The sequence below is a fragment of the Ursus maritimus genome, unplaced genomic scaffold (genome assembly GCF_017311325.1).
Source record: "Ursus maritimus isolate PB19 unplaced genomic scaffold, ASM1731132v1 scaffold_25, whole genome shotgun sequence".
Lineage (NCBI taxonomy): Eukaryota > Metazoa > Chordata > Mammalia > Carnivora > Ursidae > Ursus > Ursus maritimus.
In genome coordinates this window covers 43,984,416-43,998,621 of record NW_024425008.1, presented here as the reverse complement: position 1 = coordinate 43,998,621, position 14,206 = coordinate 43,984,416, and positions in this window count along the sequence as shown.

Below are 14,206 nucleotides of genomic sequence, written 5' to 3'. Positions count from 1 at the left end.
TGAAAATAAACTTCTATTTGTCAGTTTTGCCTCGGGCTGGCTCTGACCCAGGACCTAGAGAGATAAGAAGGGAGGAGGAGAATGAGCTTATGGGAGAAGTGCATCTTCATGAATACATATTTAAAAACTGTCTCAATAAGCATTCTCAACATCACTGGCTCTCAGAGATTGGCCACTTCTAAAAGCAGTTTTAGTTCCTGTCGTACTGAGTCTTCCTGGAAAATCCTAAAATAAAAGCTATCACAAAATTGAGCATTAAATATGTCTATGGGAATAGTGATGAGTAAGAGATCTGCTCAAGGATCCCTTAGGATAGTTCATGTAAGAACCTTGAAGTGTGCCCTCTAAGCAATGTCTTCTTTTGTTATGGTGAAATCACTGCGTAAATGTCTTTAAAACAACAACAACAACAATCCAATTTTATCTGATTTTTGTTTGCCTCTCCATTGTTTGCTGGCCAAACAGCTGCCCCTTGCCCCATTCAGTTCTCACTGTGCTCGACATGGAGAATTTTAAGTAATTTTGTTGGTTGTCCTCCTGACTTTGGTTTAGAACATTTTCCAGGGCTGCTGCTGTACATTTGTTGGTGGCCTCTGAGAGGCAGTGTGGCATCATGCATCGAGCTTGTGCGGCCTGGGTTTGAATCTCAAGTCCTTCAACGTGCGCAGACCTTACTGATTGCCATTTCCTCATCTGTAAAATGGGAACAATGTGAATACCCTTGCAGAATTATTTAAATTAAATGACAATATATGCGAAAATTGCTTTGTAACCTGTAACATGCTGTGCAAGGCATTTCCACCTTCTTCTCTGGCCCATCCTCCAGGAAAGGCCTGTTAAACTCTTCAGCATAGCATGAAAGAAGGCTGGATTATTTGGGGGATATTTTTAATGTAGCTGTTCTTGGTCTATGGCTCATTTCAGAACAAATGTGCTGAGATCATCCTCTGGTCTGCCTGAGGCCCGACTCAAGAGTCATTGTCAGCAGCTTCTGGTGATATCACTCACTGAATGCTCTGCCCTAGAATCTGGCCTCAGAAAGATTTGTATGGATTCCTGAATTTGTGGATCTGACCTTGGGTAGGCCTCCAAATTAAGCCACTGTAGTTTGTGATAATCACAGTGAGCCATGGAGCTTTGAGGATATAATACCAGAGTTTCCTCTCAAGCCCTCTTAGTGGCTTTGGGTCCACCCATCTCTCAGCCTTTAAAGGGCCCATTTCTTTGTCTGTAATTCCCTGGGGATGTTTCCCAAAAACATCAATCCAAGGCAACCTCAGAGCTAGAACTTCATTAGTAGGATTTGTGGTTGTTCATCAATATTGTATGATGGAATCCGCTATACAAATACAATTCAATAGGAAATATAAAGTCTGTGTTTTATTTACATATTTTAAGATCTTATGCATTTATTTGACAGAGAGATAGCACAAGCAGGGGCAGCAGTAGGCAGAGGGAGAAGCAGACTCCCCTCTGAGCAGGGAGCCTGACGCGGGGCTTGACCCCAGGACCCTGGGATCATGACCTGAGCCTAAGGCAGACGCTTAACCAGCTGAGCCACCCAAGTGTCCCTAAAGTCTGTGTTTTAATAAGCAACCCACCTCCCACCCCCCAGTGATTCTGATGCTCACTGAATTTTGAGAACCACTGGTCTAGAAATCAGCTACCTAGGAAGCTGTGACACCTGTGTTCTCTCCTGGGTACATTAGAAGTGGAAACGATGACCTTGAGGGACTTCTCTTAGGTCCCCTCATGGTAGGGACCCAGTGAAAGAGTCATTATCAATGGCCCTGTGCTCTGAAAGCAGCTTAACTGGCTGCCATTGGGCTCTGCAACCAGCTGCTGCACTCTCAGATCTTCGCTTCATCAACTTCCTAGATTCAGCTGCTTTTACTTTCAGCCCTAACAATTTTGGGAAGAAAGGCCTACGATTTCTCTGCCTGGGTAAATGTGCATTTTGTTATCTGACCTCAAGAAATAGCATGAAATTAACTTATTTCCCCTACCCTTGGTTAAAAGAAACGTAATTTTGTTCTGTGGCTCTTCACACGTTTGGTAATATCTGACCATAAATAGTTTTAGAACTAGAGAGGGTCAAGCAAATAAAACAGCCTAACCCATAGGCTGGGGGAAAAAAATTCTGCCCAACAAATTTAAATTGCCTTTCCTTTGATCATAACGCATATTGGTGGCCTGAAGGAGGATAGTACCAGTGTGCTGAAGGCTAAAATTTCCATTTCTATCACTTTTTCTTTACCCACTGGAGTGGCTATCTGAGACTGTTGGTCATACTGTCTAAGTGGGTTCTGTGTCAGTTTCTGCTTTCAAAATGTGCTGGAAATCAGTGTAAAATGGCACTTTTTACAAATCGCCAATAATGGATATTTTCTTGTTTTGCATATGATTGCCATTATGATATTAATATCTGAATAGTCACATTAGGGAGACACGGGAAAAATATTTTCCTTGCCTTGTGATTGGCCTTGAGCCCTAAAAGGTTGTTTTGCAGTTCTAATTGATAAGGGAAAGAGACATTCCGGCAACTACAAATTCAAAGGTGGTTTCCGACTGCTCTTCAACTCTGAGATCCAGGGAGAGAGGTCCCCTATTAAACAAGATCCCCTCTTCATTTGTTCATGAACTCAGGATTCTACTGTGTAGCAATGAGCTCTTCACCAAAGCTTTATCAGTAAAGCCAATATGCTAGATTTTTTCATTTTCTTACTGCCAAATACTTCAGAAGAGAGCTAGTGATCTTTGGCTTTCACCCCATTTTAAGTCGATTTTTGTCATCATTATTCATCGTAATGTGACGAGTGGGGGCTGAAAAAATAAATTGGCTGAAATATGAATGACAGTATTACAAGGAAATGGCCAGGGCAGTCATGTTCAGCTAGCTGCTGGATACTGGGTGAAAATGAACAATTCAAATCTATCCTTTTCCCAACTTTGGTTGGCACCACCTGTGGCTGTTTTTCACCCTGGCTTATATTTCAGTGGGGGTAATTCTGGGTCTCGTGACTGTCTGGGACCGACAAGACAATGACGGCAGTTCCAAAAAGCTCCCAGGTAATTACCTCTGTTGCATTGCTCTAATAGTGAGAGATTGGGCTGGGAAGATATGGGATTATGGGGCTCCATGCTCTGCTGCTCTGCTTCCCAGTGTTTTCCCTTAAAGCTTCACACCCTCCCCACAGAAGGCTAGAATTTGAGAATGAGAGCTGGAGGAAGAGAGAAGTCAATTGCTAATCTTGGTACATCCAAATTAATTAGGGTTTTCTGTATTAAGACTATCAGCACACTCAAGGTAAGAAAATATTCAATTTATGTTTGATAAATTGAGTTAAAAATATAGCGAACATACCCTTGGGAGAAAATGCTAATTTTTATTAAAACTTTAGCTTTTAAAGAATTATTTTCTATCTTCTACCTCATTTTATTCCTGCAGCTTTGCATTCCGGTAGGTTGGGGCCTTTTTTGTGATCTACATTTTTCAGATGAGGAACCGAGGCACAGAATAGCAAATGGCCTGAGATCACACGACTAGAAAGCAGCAGAGATGAGACCCAAATCACTGCTTGTGATTTCCAGCCCAAAATCTTTTTCCACCTTTACTTAGAGCAATGTCAGTTATATAGCAGAGATGCTGCAAACTTTCTTCTCCTTTCCCTCAACCAAAGAGTGATCCAAATAATGATCTTGCATCAACAAAACAGAAGCACCGTTGGAAAAGGTAGTAGAGTGAACAAAATAAGAATCGGACTCAAAGAGGACAAATTTGTATGCACGTGCCCAAGGGTTTGAAGACGGTTTTATTCATAGGAGCCCAGCTTATGCTTCATCTGCTTCCCAAGCTCTGCTTTCTCCAACATCAGTACAGTATGGCCTTGGGGAGCCCCCTATTTCATCCTCCGTAAGTTCAGAGGTGAAAGCATGTTGTACTTTGTTCATTATGAATGTTTTAGAATTATATTCTGTGGCTAGAAGAGATTTTAGAGGGGCAGAAACCACTACCTTACAGCCCTATCTCATTATTACGATCAAATGTTGTTTAAGTGTATAATTATTTAAATTAGTTGGAAGCAGTATTTTTTTCCCCTAAGGAAAAATAAAATTTTATTACTATTTCTTTCCCCAACTTTTCTCTTTACCTCTAAATTTTATATTAACCCCCTGAGTTGCTCTTTTCCAGTTATTCTTCATTATTTAAATCAGCCAGGCAAATATGTACTCTTGCTAGTCTGAGACTATGTGAATAAAAAACGATGATTTTATTTTATAACTTGAGTACCCCCTGGAGAAAGTAACTGGCAAAAATGTCTTGGTATTTAAGTTCAAGGTTGAGTTTTTCAATGATTTGACTGTGAAGTATATGAATGAAAAAATCAGCTATTTGGAACAGTCTGTCCTGAATTCTGGACATCAGATGTGGTGTTTTTATTAGTCTTAGCGTAGACATACCAAAAGGCTTCTTTTTGATGGTAAAATCTATGTTGCAAGCTATTCATATAAGCTCTCCCATATTATTCATCTAGGGCAGGGGTTCAGCAAGCTTCCTGTAAAAGGCCAGATAGTAAATTTCTCAGGTATTATATGGGTGGTGTAATACTATATTTGATCTTTGTCCGGGTTTCTGGCACAGAGCTCCTAAAGCCTTTGTCATTTCCTGAGTGATGGGGTGCTAGGAGCATCTTTTTTTCTAATATTCGGTCTTTGACTCACGTTCCTGACACAAGAGCTTCTAGGACCTTTGGAATTCCTAGAGTGGTAAGAGGGTCTTTTTGTATGCTGATGAGAGGACTGGTGGCAGGGGCCCCCCGAGATAGCTTCAGAATGGGTGCTGACCACCAGAAAGACCAACTCATGTTTAGAAGCTTGGAACTTTCAGTGACTCCACCACCCCATCCTCTGGGGCTGGAGACTGAGTTAATACTCCATCATGCCTACATGATGAAACCTCCATAAAAATCTGTAAACTACAGGGTTTGGAGAGCTTCTGGGTTGGTGAACACATCCACAAACTGAGAGGGCAGTGCACCCCAATTCCATGAGGACAGATGCCCCTTTGCTTGGGGACCCTTCCAGACCTTACTCTAAGTACCTTTTCATCTGGCAGTTCACCTGTATCCTTTATAATAAACTAGTAAAACCTAAGTGTTTCCCTGAGTTCTGTGAGCCATTATAGCGAATTATTGAACCTGAGGAGGTTATAACCCTTTGGTCAAAAGCACAGGTAATAACCTGGGACTTGTGACTGGCATCTCAAGTGAGGGAAGTCTTGAGGGGCTAAGCCCCTAACTTGGGAGTCTGCACTAATCTGGGTGGTTAGTATCAGAATTGAATTGTGGAACACCCAGGTGGTATCTGGAGAGTTGAAGAATTGGTTGGTATGGGGGAAAACACTCACACATTTGGTGTCAGAGTGTTATGAGTAGAGAAGGAAACAGAGATTTTCCTCTAGTGAGTCATATAATCTCTGTTGTGCGTACTCAATTCAGCCATTGTAGTATGAAAGTAGTGTCGATAGTCTATAAAGAAATGAGTGTGGCTATGTCCCAATAAAAGTTTATTTGCAAACATAGACCGTGGGCTAGATTTTAGCCCAGGGGCTGTGGTTTGATGACCTTTGATTAAGGAATTTCTTGGAATAAATTTGTTATTCTGAACTGTAGGAAATTACATCAGATAAGTATTAAATGTCAGCCAATTGTAGGCAAGCAGCTTTACGGTTCTGACTCCTAAGATTTAGGCTCCAGAACTATACTTTTAAAAGAAGGACTTCTTGTCTTCTCATCAGGAATTAAGAGAACTTAATTTAAGTGCTTCATTTTAAAATACAACTTTTAAGTGAGGTGTATTTCTCAGGAAAATATAGATGTACATATTTGCATATATATTTATTCAAATATATTGTATCTATGTATCTAATATATTCATACTTGTATCTAGTATGCTGTGAAACCCTACAACAACTTTTTCAAACTTTATTTTTAGTAACTACTTTCACAAAGAATAAGACTAGATCCCTCTTTGTCGTTCTTTGGATTCCCAAGTGAAACAATCATCCCAGATCCACCAAAGGTCTGTTAATTATTCCAGGGTTGGTCTATTTCAGATGAGAGCTGTCTATGGGGGTTGTGCATGGATATCTGTGGCTCTAAGGCTGCCCCCTGCCAAAGTGATTGTTTGCCAACTTGTTTGATCAAAGGGATGGTAAAGAGATTGGGAATCACACCCCAGGTCACGAAGACAAAGGCTGGAATTGGCAGGTTAGGTAGATGGATAGGAGAGGTTTGGCACACTAATAGGTGGTGTAGAATAGTCAAGAGGACAGTTTGGAGGCAAGTTCTCTGAACCCTGGGCATCTTCTGGGACATCGCCTCTCAAGGGCAGCTTGGCTCTTTGCTGGCTGGCCAGTTTTTACAGTCAATGAACCTGGTGGGTTACTTAGTGACCCATTCTAGGGATTTGTAGGGTACTGAAGGAACAATTCACCTTGGATCTCACAGCATAAAGTTGACTGGCCAAAATGAAGGCCAGTAAAACTGTCATCAATCCAGCACAAAATTTAATTGTTTGTTAGTAGCATTTTCAGCATGACTTGGGGCTTTAGCCATCCTTGGAGGCAGTCAAGGTTAAAAACAAGAGTTCTGAAGTTCAACTGTCAGGGTTCAGATATCAGCTCCACCGCTTATTAGCTCCATAATGGTACTGTGTAAAATAACCTAATCTGTCTAAAGTTGTCGACGCTGTAAGATAATCTGTTCTTCTTTCTAAAATAGCATATGCTTCTGCCTGCCTCCTCGGATGCCCCCACCCCCACTCCACATACTTTTCTCTGGCTGCCACAAATTGCTAGATGGAATCATATGAATTCTAAATTACTTTAAAAAATTGACATTACTTTGCTGTAAGCCAACTACTTCATAAACTGTGTCAGCTAAAGGTCTCCCCCCAGTTAGTCTGAAGAAGTTTTTGCTGTCATATCTGTCCTGTTAATTTAAGCAGAAACTGTAATTAGATGTAAGTGGTCCTGTTCCCACAGAAATGAATGGCAGCATCTGTAGAGAGACAACCGTTCCAAACCCTTTTGGCTACCAGTGCTCTACGAGTTAGCAGTATGGAGCGAGGCCCAGGTCCAGACTTCTGTCGGCCTAATTTTATATCTGTGGATGCACAACACTAAATCCAATATTTCTAATGCCTTGCTGTGATGGGTGCAAAGCCAAGCACATTCCAGACTTTTGTGCTGGTTGACTCCTCTTGAGAAGGACACGGTGTGTGTGTGTGTGTGTGTGTGTGTGTGCACGCGTGTGTTTTCTATCTTCCTCAATCACTTAGCATAGATAGGAAAAGTAGCAGTTTTATAAGTAGCTTTGTACAAAACCAGAAAATCAGAAAAAGTAGTAAGCTGTGTTTATAACTGAGCAATGGAATCACAAAGATATTTTGAAGAAAGATGCTTTGCTCCTTTGCTTACGTCTCTGATAAAGGAATGAACTGCTTGTGTTCTGAAAGGCTGATCAATTGTGGAGTCAAGTGCCAGAGCCTCCTGCGCATGTGGGGAGGTGTTCGGGGTTGGAGCACCTATGATAGACCGTTTTCTGTCCAGGCAGTTTAAAAAAATCCATATTGAGACAATTCACTGGTAGTTGTTGAATCTTTACCCTTCATCCATACCACACTAAACACTGTGAGGTATATAAGAATGATGGAGAACATGATTTCTCTTCTTGGAACTTGGAATTTGGCTGGGACTTGAACATAAAAACTCAATAGTAGCACTACACAAAATTGAGTATAATAGTAAGTAGACCAAAACTCTAGCCATGTATGGTCCAAAAGATGAGATGTATGGTCCAAAAAATTCACTTGCTTAAAACCTGGCATCATATTGCAAAATTAATGAAATGACCAGAGTAAGGTTGCCCAACTAGCCATCTGGGACTTCCAGGGGTCTGTGCCATCTAAATCCATCCTGGTCCTGGCCACAGTTTGGTGCCACCTGGTGGCAGTTTTCCACTCCAGCTTGAATAGACATGGAATGATTCCGGACCTTGTGGTTGACGGGACTTCCAGAAAAGAGGTAGTGATGCCAGGAATCTCCCAGATACTTGGCACCCATCTCATTAGCTCGATCCAGGGAAATTGGGGACCTGGAGACCACCCTTGGCTTCCCTGCTTCCTGATGGGTGTACCTGCATAGGTTCCTCTTTCCCTTCCAAGCAGCCTGTCTTCCCACCCACTAGCATCTTTGAGGACAACGCTGGGCAGGTAATGGCAGCCAATCATTACTTTTATCATATCCAAATTTGCCTTTTAGTGTTTAAAAAAATTGTTATCCTTTTATTTTACAAACTTGGAGAGGAGTTATTCCAGTGTAGGTTGTAGCAGCCAGGATTTCTGGAAAGAAGTTAGGCTCACACCGTAATGAAAATGTGAAATGTAGTTGTCCCAGGTGACAGTGAAGACATTTCAGGAAAGATAAGCTTTACAATATCAAGTAAAAAATATCCCCTAGCTGATTTTGCAGTTTCCTAGAAAACATTTACCTGATTTAGCATGTATTTGACCAAGTAAGATGTATTTGGGGGAACTTTGGAAACTCTTTGAATGGTAGTAAGGGACAAAAGTGTATGATATTCTCTGTTTTCAAAATATTTCGTGGCCCCTAAGCACTTTTGTCAGTAGGGTAAAAGCTTCTTTTCACAGGTAGATATTTAGCTGTATTTAGCACAACTGAAAGCACCATCAATTGTGACATGCTTGAATGTGAGGGTCAACACATGACAGAGAAAGAGACAGGGAGACAGAGACAGACAGGGGGAGAGAGAGAGAGAGAGAGAGAGAGAGAGAGAGAGATAAAGTGCCCCAGCACATGCGGTGATGAGCACTGGGTGTTATACACAACTAATGAATCGTTGAACACTACATCAAAAACTAATGATGTACTGCATGCTGGCTAACTGAACATAAGAAAAAAAATTAAAAAATTTAAAAAGTGCCCCAATGCTCACCTAAGAATTAAGTTACCTTGAATTTTTCTAATTTAAAAAATGGGCCTGCCCATTATATAAACACAGCAGCTTTGCCTGGAAATTTGATTTTAGTTAAGTCTCAATCAGGCAAACTACAGATACTCAAGGGATCAAGACAGGAAATTTAAGTTTATGTCAATCGTGTAGTTCATTTTTAGCAGAGGCTTCCCTTCTGGTTGATTCTCTTGTTATTACCTCTTCCCTTGGTGATTTTCCTATTCCTCCCTATGGTTAATGCTTTGCTTTTTTTATGTAGAGCATTTTAATCTTTAAAGTGCCATGCAGGCAAGAATTAATCTCTGGTGGAATTTTTCCATTTTGTCGATAGAGGAGATAGCAGAGGAGATGTAGGTAGACTGTCTGGGACTCCAAAGTGGAGTGTTTTCAGAGCTGGGATTCGTTAAGCAGTCCAAGCCCCCAAAATCCTGAGGTAGCATTAACATGTTTGTTTGCTCCTGGATTGTAGAACCTCTTTTTTTTTTTTTAAGATTTTATTTATTTATTTATTCGACAGAGACAGCCAGCGAGAGAGGGAACACAAGCAGGGGGAGTGGGAGAGGAAGAAGCAGGCTCGTAGCGGAGGAGCCCGATGTGGGGCTCGATCCCGTAACGCCGGGATCACGCCCTGAGCCGAAGGCAGACACCCAACCGCTGAGCCACCCAGGCGCCCCTGGATTGTAGAACCTCTTGGACCACGTTTATGAATCTATGTGTCTGTATGTTGCTAGGGGAAGGGGATGAGAGGTGACCAATGATTAGAGTTAAACGATATGTTTTCAATTGACCCAATTGTAAAAAACCTACACCCAAACAAGAAAACCGCTGATGGCCTCAGATATAATAGAAAGAGCTCTGAGCAATTACTTTATCCTTTTGGGGTCCAGTGCCCTTATTATCTACAAAAACTGAAACGAAGAAAGAAGTATTTACTGAGCAACTATGCATTACCATAAATGCCTGATACCAAGTTAGGTGTATTCTTAATGGTCACTGAATTTCCCAAAGTACAGTATCTTAGAAAAAGGACACTCAGAGAGATGCCATGACTTGTTCATGATTTGTCATAGTTCATTTAACTATGAACAGAACAGTCTAGTCCTCAGACCTAGGTCCAGTGCTCTTTCTGTCACATTACTCCTGCCTCAAAAGTGAGGGCACAGCTAGCCGATCTTGCAGGTCCTGGATGGTTCCAATGTAACATGGTCCCATGATGACCAAAAGGGTACAAGTCAATGAGTCTGAATAGAAGATAAGAAATGGATAAAGAGCTGATCCTCACAGTAATCAATGGCTCATTGAGTCAGAGGTTCTCAACCTTGACTTTACATAAGCATCATTGCATGAACTTATAAATAAATAACCCCAACACTTAGGTCTGTCTCCAAACACATAAAGTTATGGGGGAGGGGTCCAGATATCAGTCTTTTCAAGTCATCCCCAGTGATTTCAATGGCCAAGGTAGAGTACAACTCTTTAGACTCAGGAATTCATACCAACGAACCTCCCTTTTTGACACTGACACACTCCTTTCTCCTTCTCTTACATCTCATCTCCTTTTGCTCTTGCAAGCCAATGGGAAGGACAGCAACATTCAACTTTCTTGCTTGTTCTCTTTACCATTTACAACAGAGCATGATTGCTATGGGGAGGGGAAGAGAGAAAATTAATAACAACAGGCATGAACAACAAACATTGGCAACAGGTCTATTCCTGACAAAGACTTAGCAGTGCATAATCATGACATGCCAAAACATTAGCAAGGAAACTACTCACGCGTGACTTGCTCGGGTGGCTTTGCCAGCAGATATCAACAGACTCTTGGGAGTAGCTTCCACCCAGCTCTTCAGATAGACGGTGTTGTGGCTTTCCTTTAGGGGAGAAACAGAAGTGATACACAATGTCAAAGTATTCCCATGTTCAAGATGACCCAACACCATATGGGATTCTATGAGCTAGAAAATAGTTGATTAAAATTTCAACCCTCCTCACAGACCAAAAGAGATTTTATCCCCAAATCTGGCATAAACTGTGGCTGCTTCTCGAGTTGGATTATATCCTCATGAAAATGGGTCTTAACAATTTCCATGGGTTCTTATTCATAGTCGGGCTCCCTGTTTTGGAATCCGACTTCAAAATCTGACAGATGGAAATCCACACTTGATAATAAACATGGCGGAGTTATAACCAAATATCTAGATAACCTTATTAAGTGTAAAATATATATGCATTTCAATAGTGAAGTGACAAAAATGGGGCTGGATAATATTTGATAAAATATTTCCAAGATTTCCCTAAATTTTAAACATGTGATGAATAGTTTTTAAATGAGTCAATCTTTTTCTGATATTCTCAACTGGGTAAGAAAGGAACAGTGAATGGGAAATGCAGATGTTTCCAATTTTAGGAGAGGTTTCCCAACTCTCAGATTATCAAAGGGAGTAAAGGTACTCTCACTTTTTCCGGCATTTTGAGTTTCAGTGATTAGTGACCAACACAGCAGAAAGAAATGCTTTTAATAATTTTTAGCCATTTTATTGTGAAACATACACACACACACATGCATCAGAAAATTGCTAAAATAAATAATGTTTAGCTCCAATGACCTATCACAAATAACATTTGTAGACCTACTACCAGGCCAAGGAATGTAGCAAGCCCTCCTGTAGTAAATTTTTCAGGTAGAAAAAAGCCATCATTTTGTAATTCTGTCTTTCTTCCTGAATAAGGAAGGAGATAAACATCTGAAGCTGGTTTTGAAAGATTCCTAAGAGGGAAAAAGAAGGAAAGCATGTCAATGGGAAATGTGGAGTTCATCTGAGGTGTTGAGGAATCATCTCTACAACAACTGGAACGTTCATTGTTGCCTCAACATTTTTCTGTGCCTTTGCCCCTGCTCTTCCTTCCGTTTAAGAGAGCCATAACCCCGTGGGATGTAAAAAGGAGTTGATAATACCTTTCCAACCAGAGGCTTATATAACTATGTGACTTAAATATTAACTAAAGCTGAAGTAATCCAGTCTCTGTGACAAGTTATATTCTTGAGAAGCCCAGCAACCACAAGAAATTACAGGAATTCTAATTCTTACTTCATTACTTAAAGAACAGTGTAGGAGGTATATTTCATTCCCCACTCTGACAAAAATCCCCTTGCCCCTTCTCACTCCTTCCATACCTTGCAGCTCTTCTAGACACTCTCACTTACCACCACTACTCTAGAAATAATTTCTAGACACCTCATACTGCAGTGTTTTCTCTGTTCTTTGCTGTGTGGACCAGTTAAACCATTCATGCTTCTTTTTAAAAAAAAAAAGTTCTTTCAGCTTTTCCCATTCCCTAGATTTTTTTTTTTACAACAAAGGAGAGCAATGGAAGCAGCCCTTCTAGTGAGATTCTTTCCCAATCTCTTCTTGCTTTTGGGTCATTTTTCTTTCTACTCGTTCCTCAAGTTCTGTGTCAAAAAGAGCCCAGACTGGTTTGCTAAAGTCCAAAATATGCTTTAGAGGATGCAAGAGTGGGAAGAAGTGGACAACAATCTTTTAGCTGGTGAGGGTGTGATATGTGTGTGTGGACAGGTGGGAGAGTGGGGGTGGAAACTGGAAATACTCACATTAATAAGCCTTATCCCAGAAATGATTCATTGACTTGAACTGGATTTTAAAAACAACATAAATTGAATGTGAATTAAGGTTGTGGGGATATTACATCTTAACCACATATAATAAACAGGACAGTCTAGTAAAAGGTTAAAAAGTATTGAAAGACTTCCCTGTGTGAGTCAGAGTTGCAGAAAGCATTACTTTGGCCCTGGGAGATTTCTGAGATTTGTGTGGTGGTGGTTGAGGGTAGGATGGGGAGAGAGGGGTCTGAAAGGAAGGAACAAAGCTAAGTTATCTCTTTGGGGTGAGGGTTGTCTTCCTCCTAGTGTTTTGCTGAGATTCTCTTCTTTCTCCACTCAGATCTGCAGGGACCATATGGATATGGTCAAAACCTGCCCCATGTAGGACAAAGCCAGAGGAGATTGAGATCAGTCAGACCGGCAGGACTGAGGTGGTACAAGCAGTCAGTGTGCAGCCACTACCGCCATTGGCTGTGACCGCCTGGGTGGGGAATGTGATGAGAAAGAAAAAGTGACCTGTCAAGTCATAGACCTGAGGCCAGGTAGACAGTGGTTACTTCCTTTTCCTAAAGTGTCAGGCAGCCTCAGAGAAAAATGTAGCCTTCACACAAAATGTAAGGACCATGAAGATGAGGTCAACTGAGTCCACATAATGTAAGACAATGCCCAGATGTATAGGCTGCCTAAAAGCAAAGGAAGTGATTTTCTGAGGACAATAACAGAAAAGATCTGGAGATTTCATTTAATAGAACTTGCTTCTAGGCAAGCCCATGGTGTGATTCGGGAATTCTGAAACCATGCCAATGTTTCTGAAATCTCAGTTAAAGAACCACTCTGGAATTGTCCATAGTAGAAATATCTGAATCTGATTCCACGCAACAAAGCATCTGTTCACTCCGGTCGTGGCGTCATGGCCCATCAGAGACTGCTATACAAGTGATGTCCTCCCAGGGATGATGCCAAGGTCATCCTCCCGTTATTCCTGACTGTTTGTACTGATTCCGAATTTGTGGTTCCTCAGTTTCTGACTTCAGGTTTATGACTGATTGCAACTACTCATGCTCACCAGGCTTTATCACAGGACAGATGGATTCAGGTTGCCCTCTCCAGCTTCCCTCTTTTTGTTGGTGTGACCACCAGATTCATAATCTTTGTTATCCTTAATGTCTCTATTTCCTTTGTTCCTCATATCCGGTTTTCGATCTTCCTTTTTAATGTGTCTGGAATCCAGGACTGCCCCTGTCATTTGAAGGATCCAGGGTAAGAATAAAATAATGGTGGTCCACATACCCTGTGTCTAAAACACTTAGAAGTTATGAAAATTTGAGCCTGCAAACTATTGATCCCTTTAGCCTGGACAAATAATACCTTCATAATGACACAATACTATGAATAAAGCTTTGGTGTATATGTGACTGAAAGTTGGCAAAATGTCAAAGACAACTGAATTTAATTATAATTGCACATGGCTGGGTGTATTGTTGGTGGGCTGGCAATGTTTAGATGAGTGACAAAATAAAGATATACATATTTCATAAGTTGTTTTGTACAT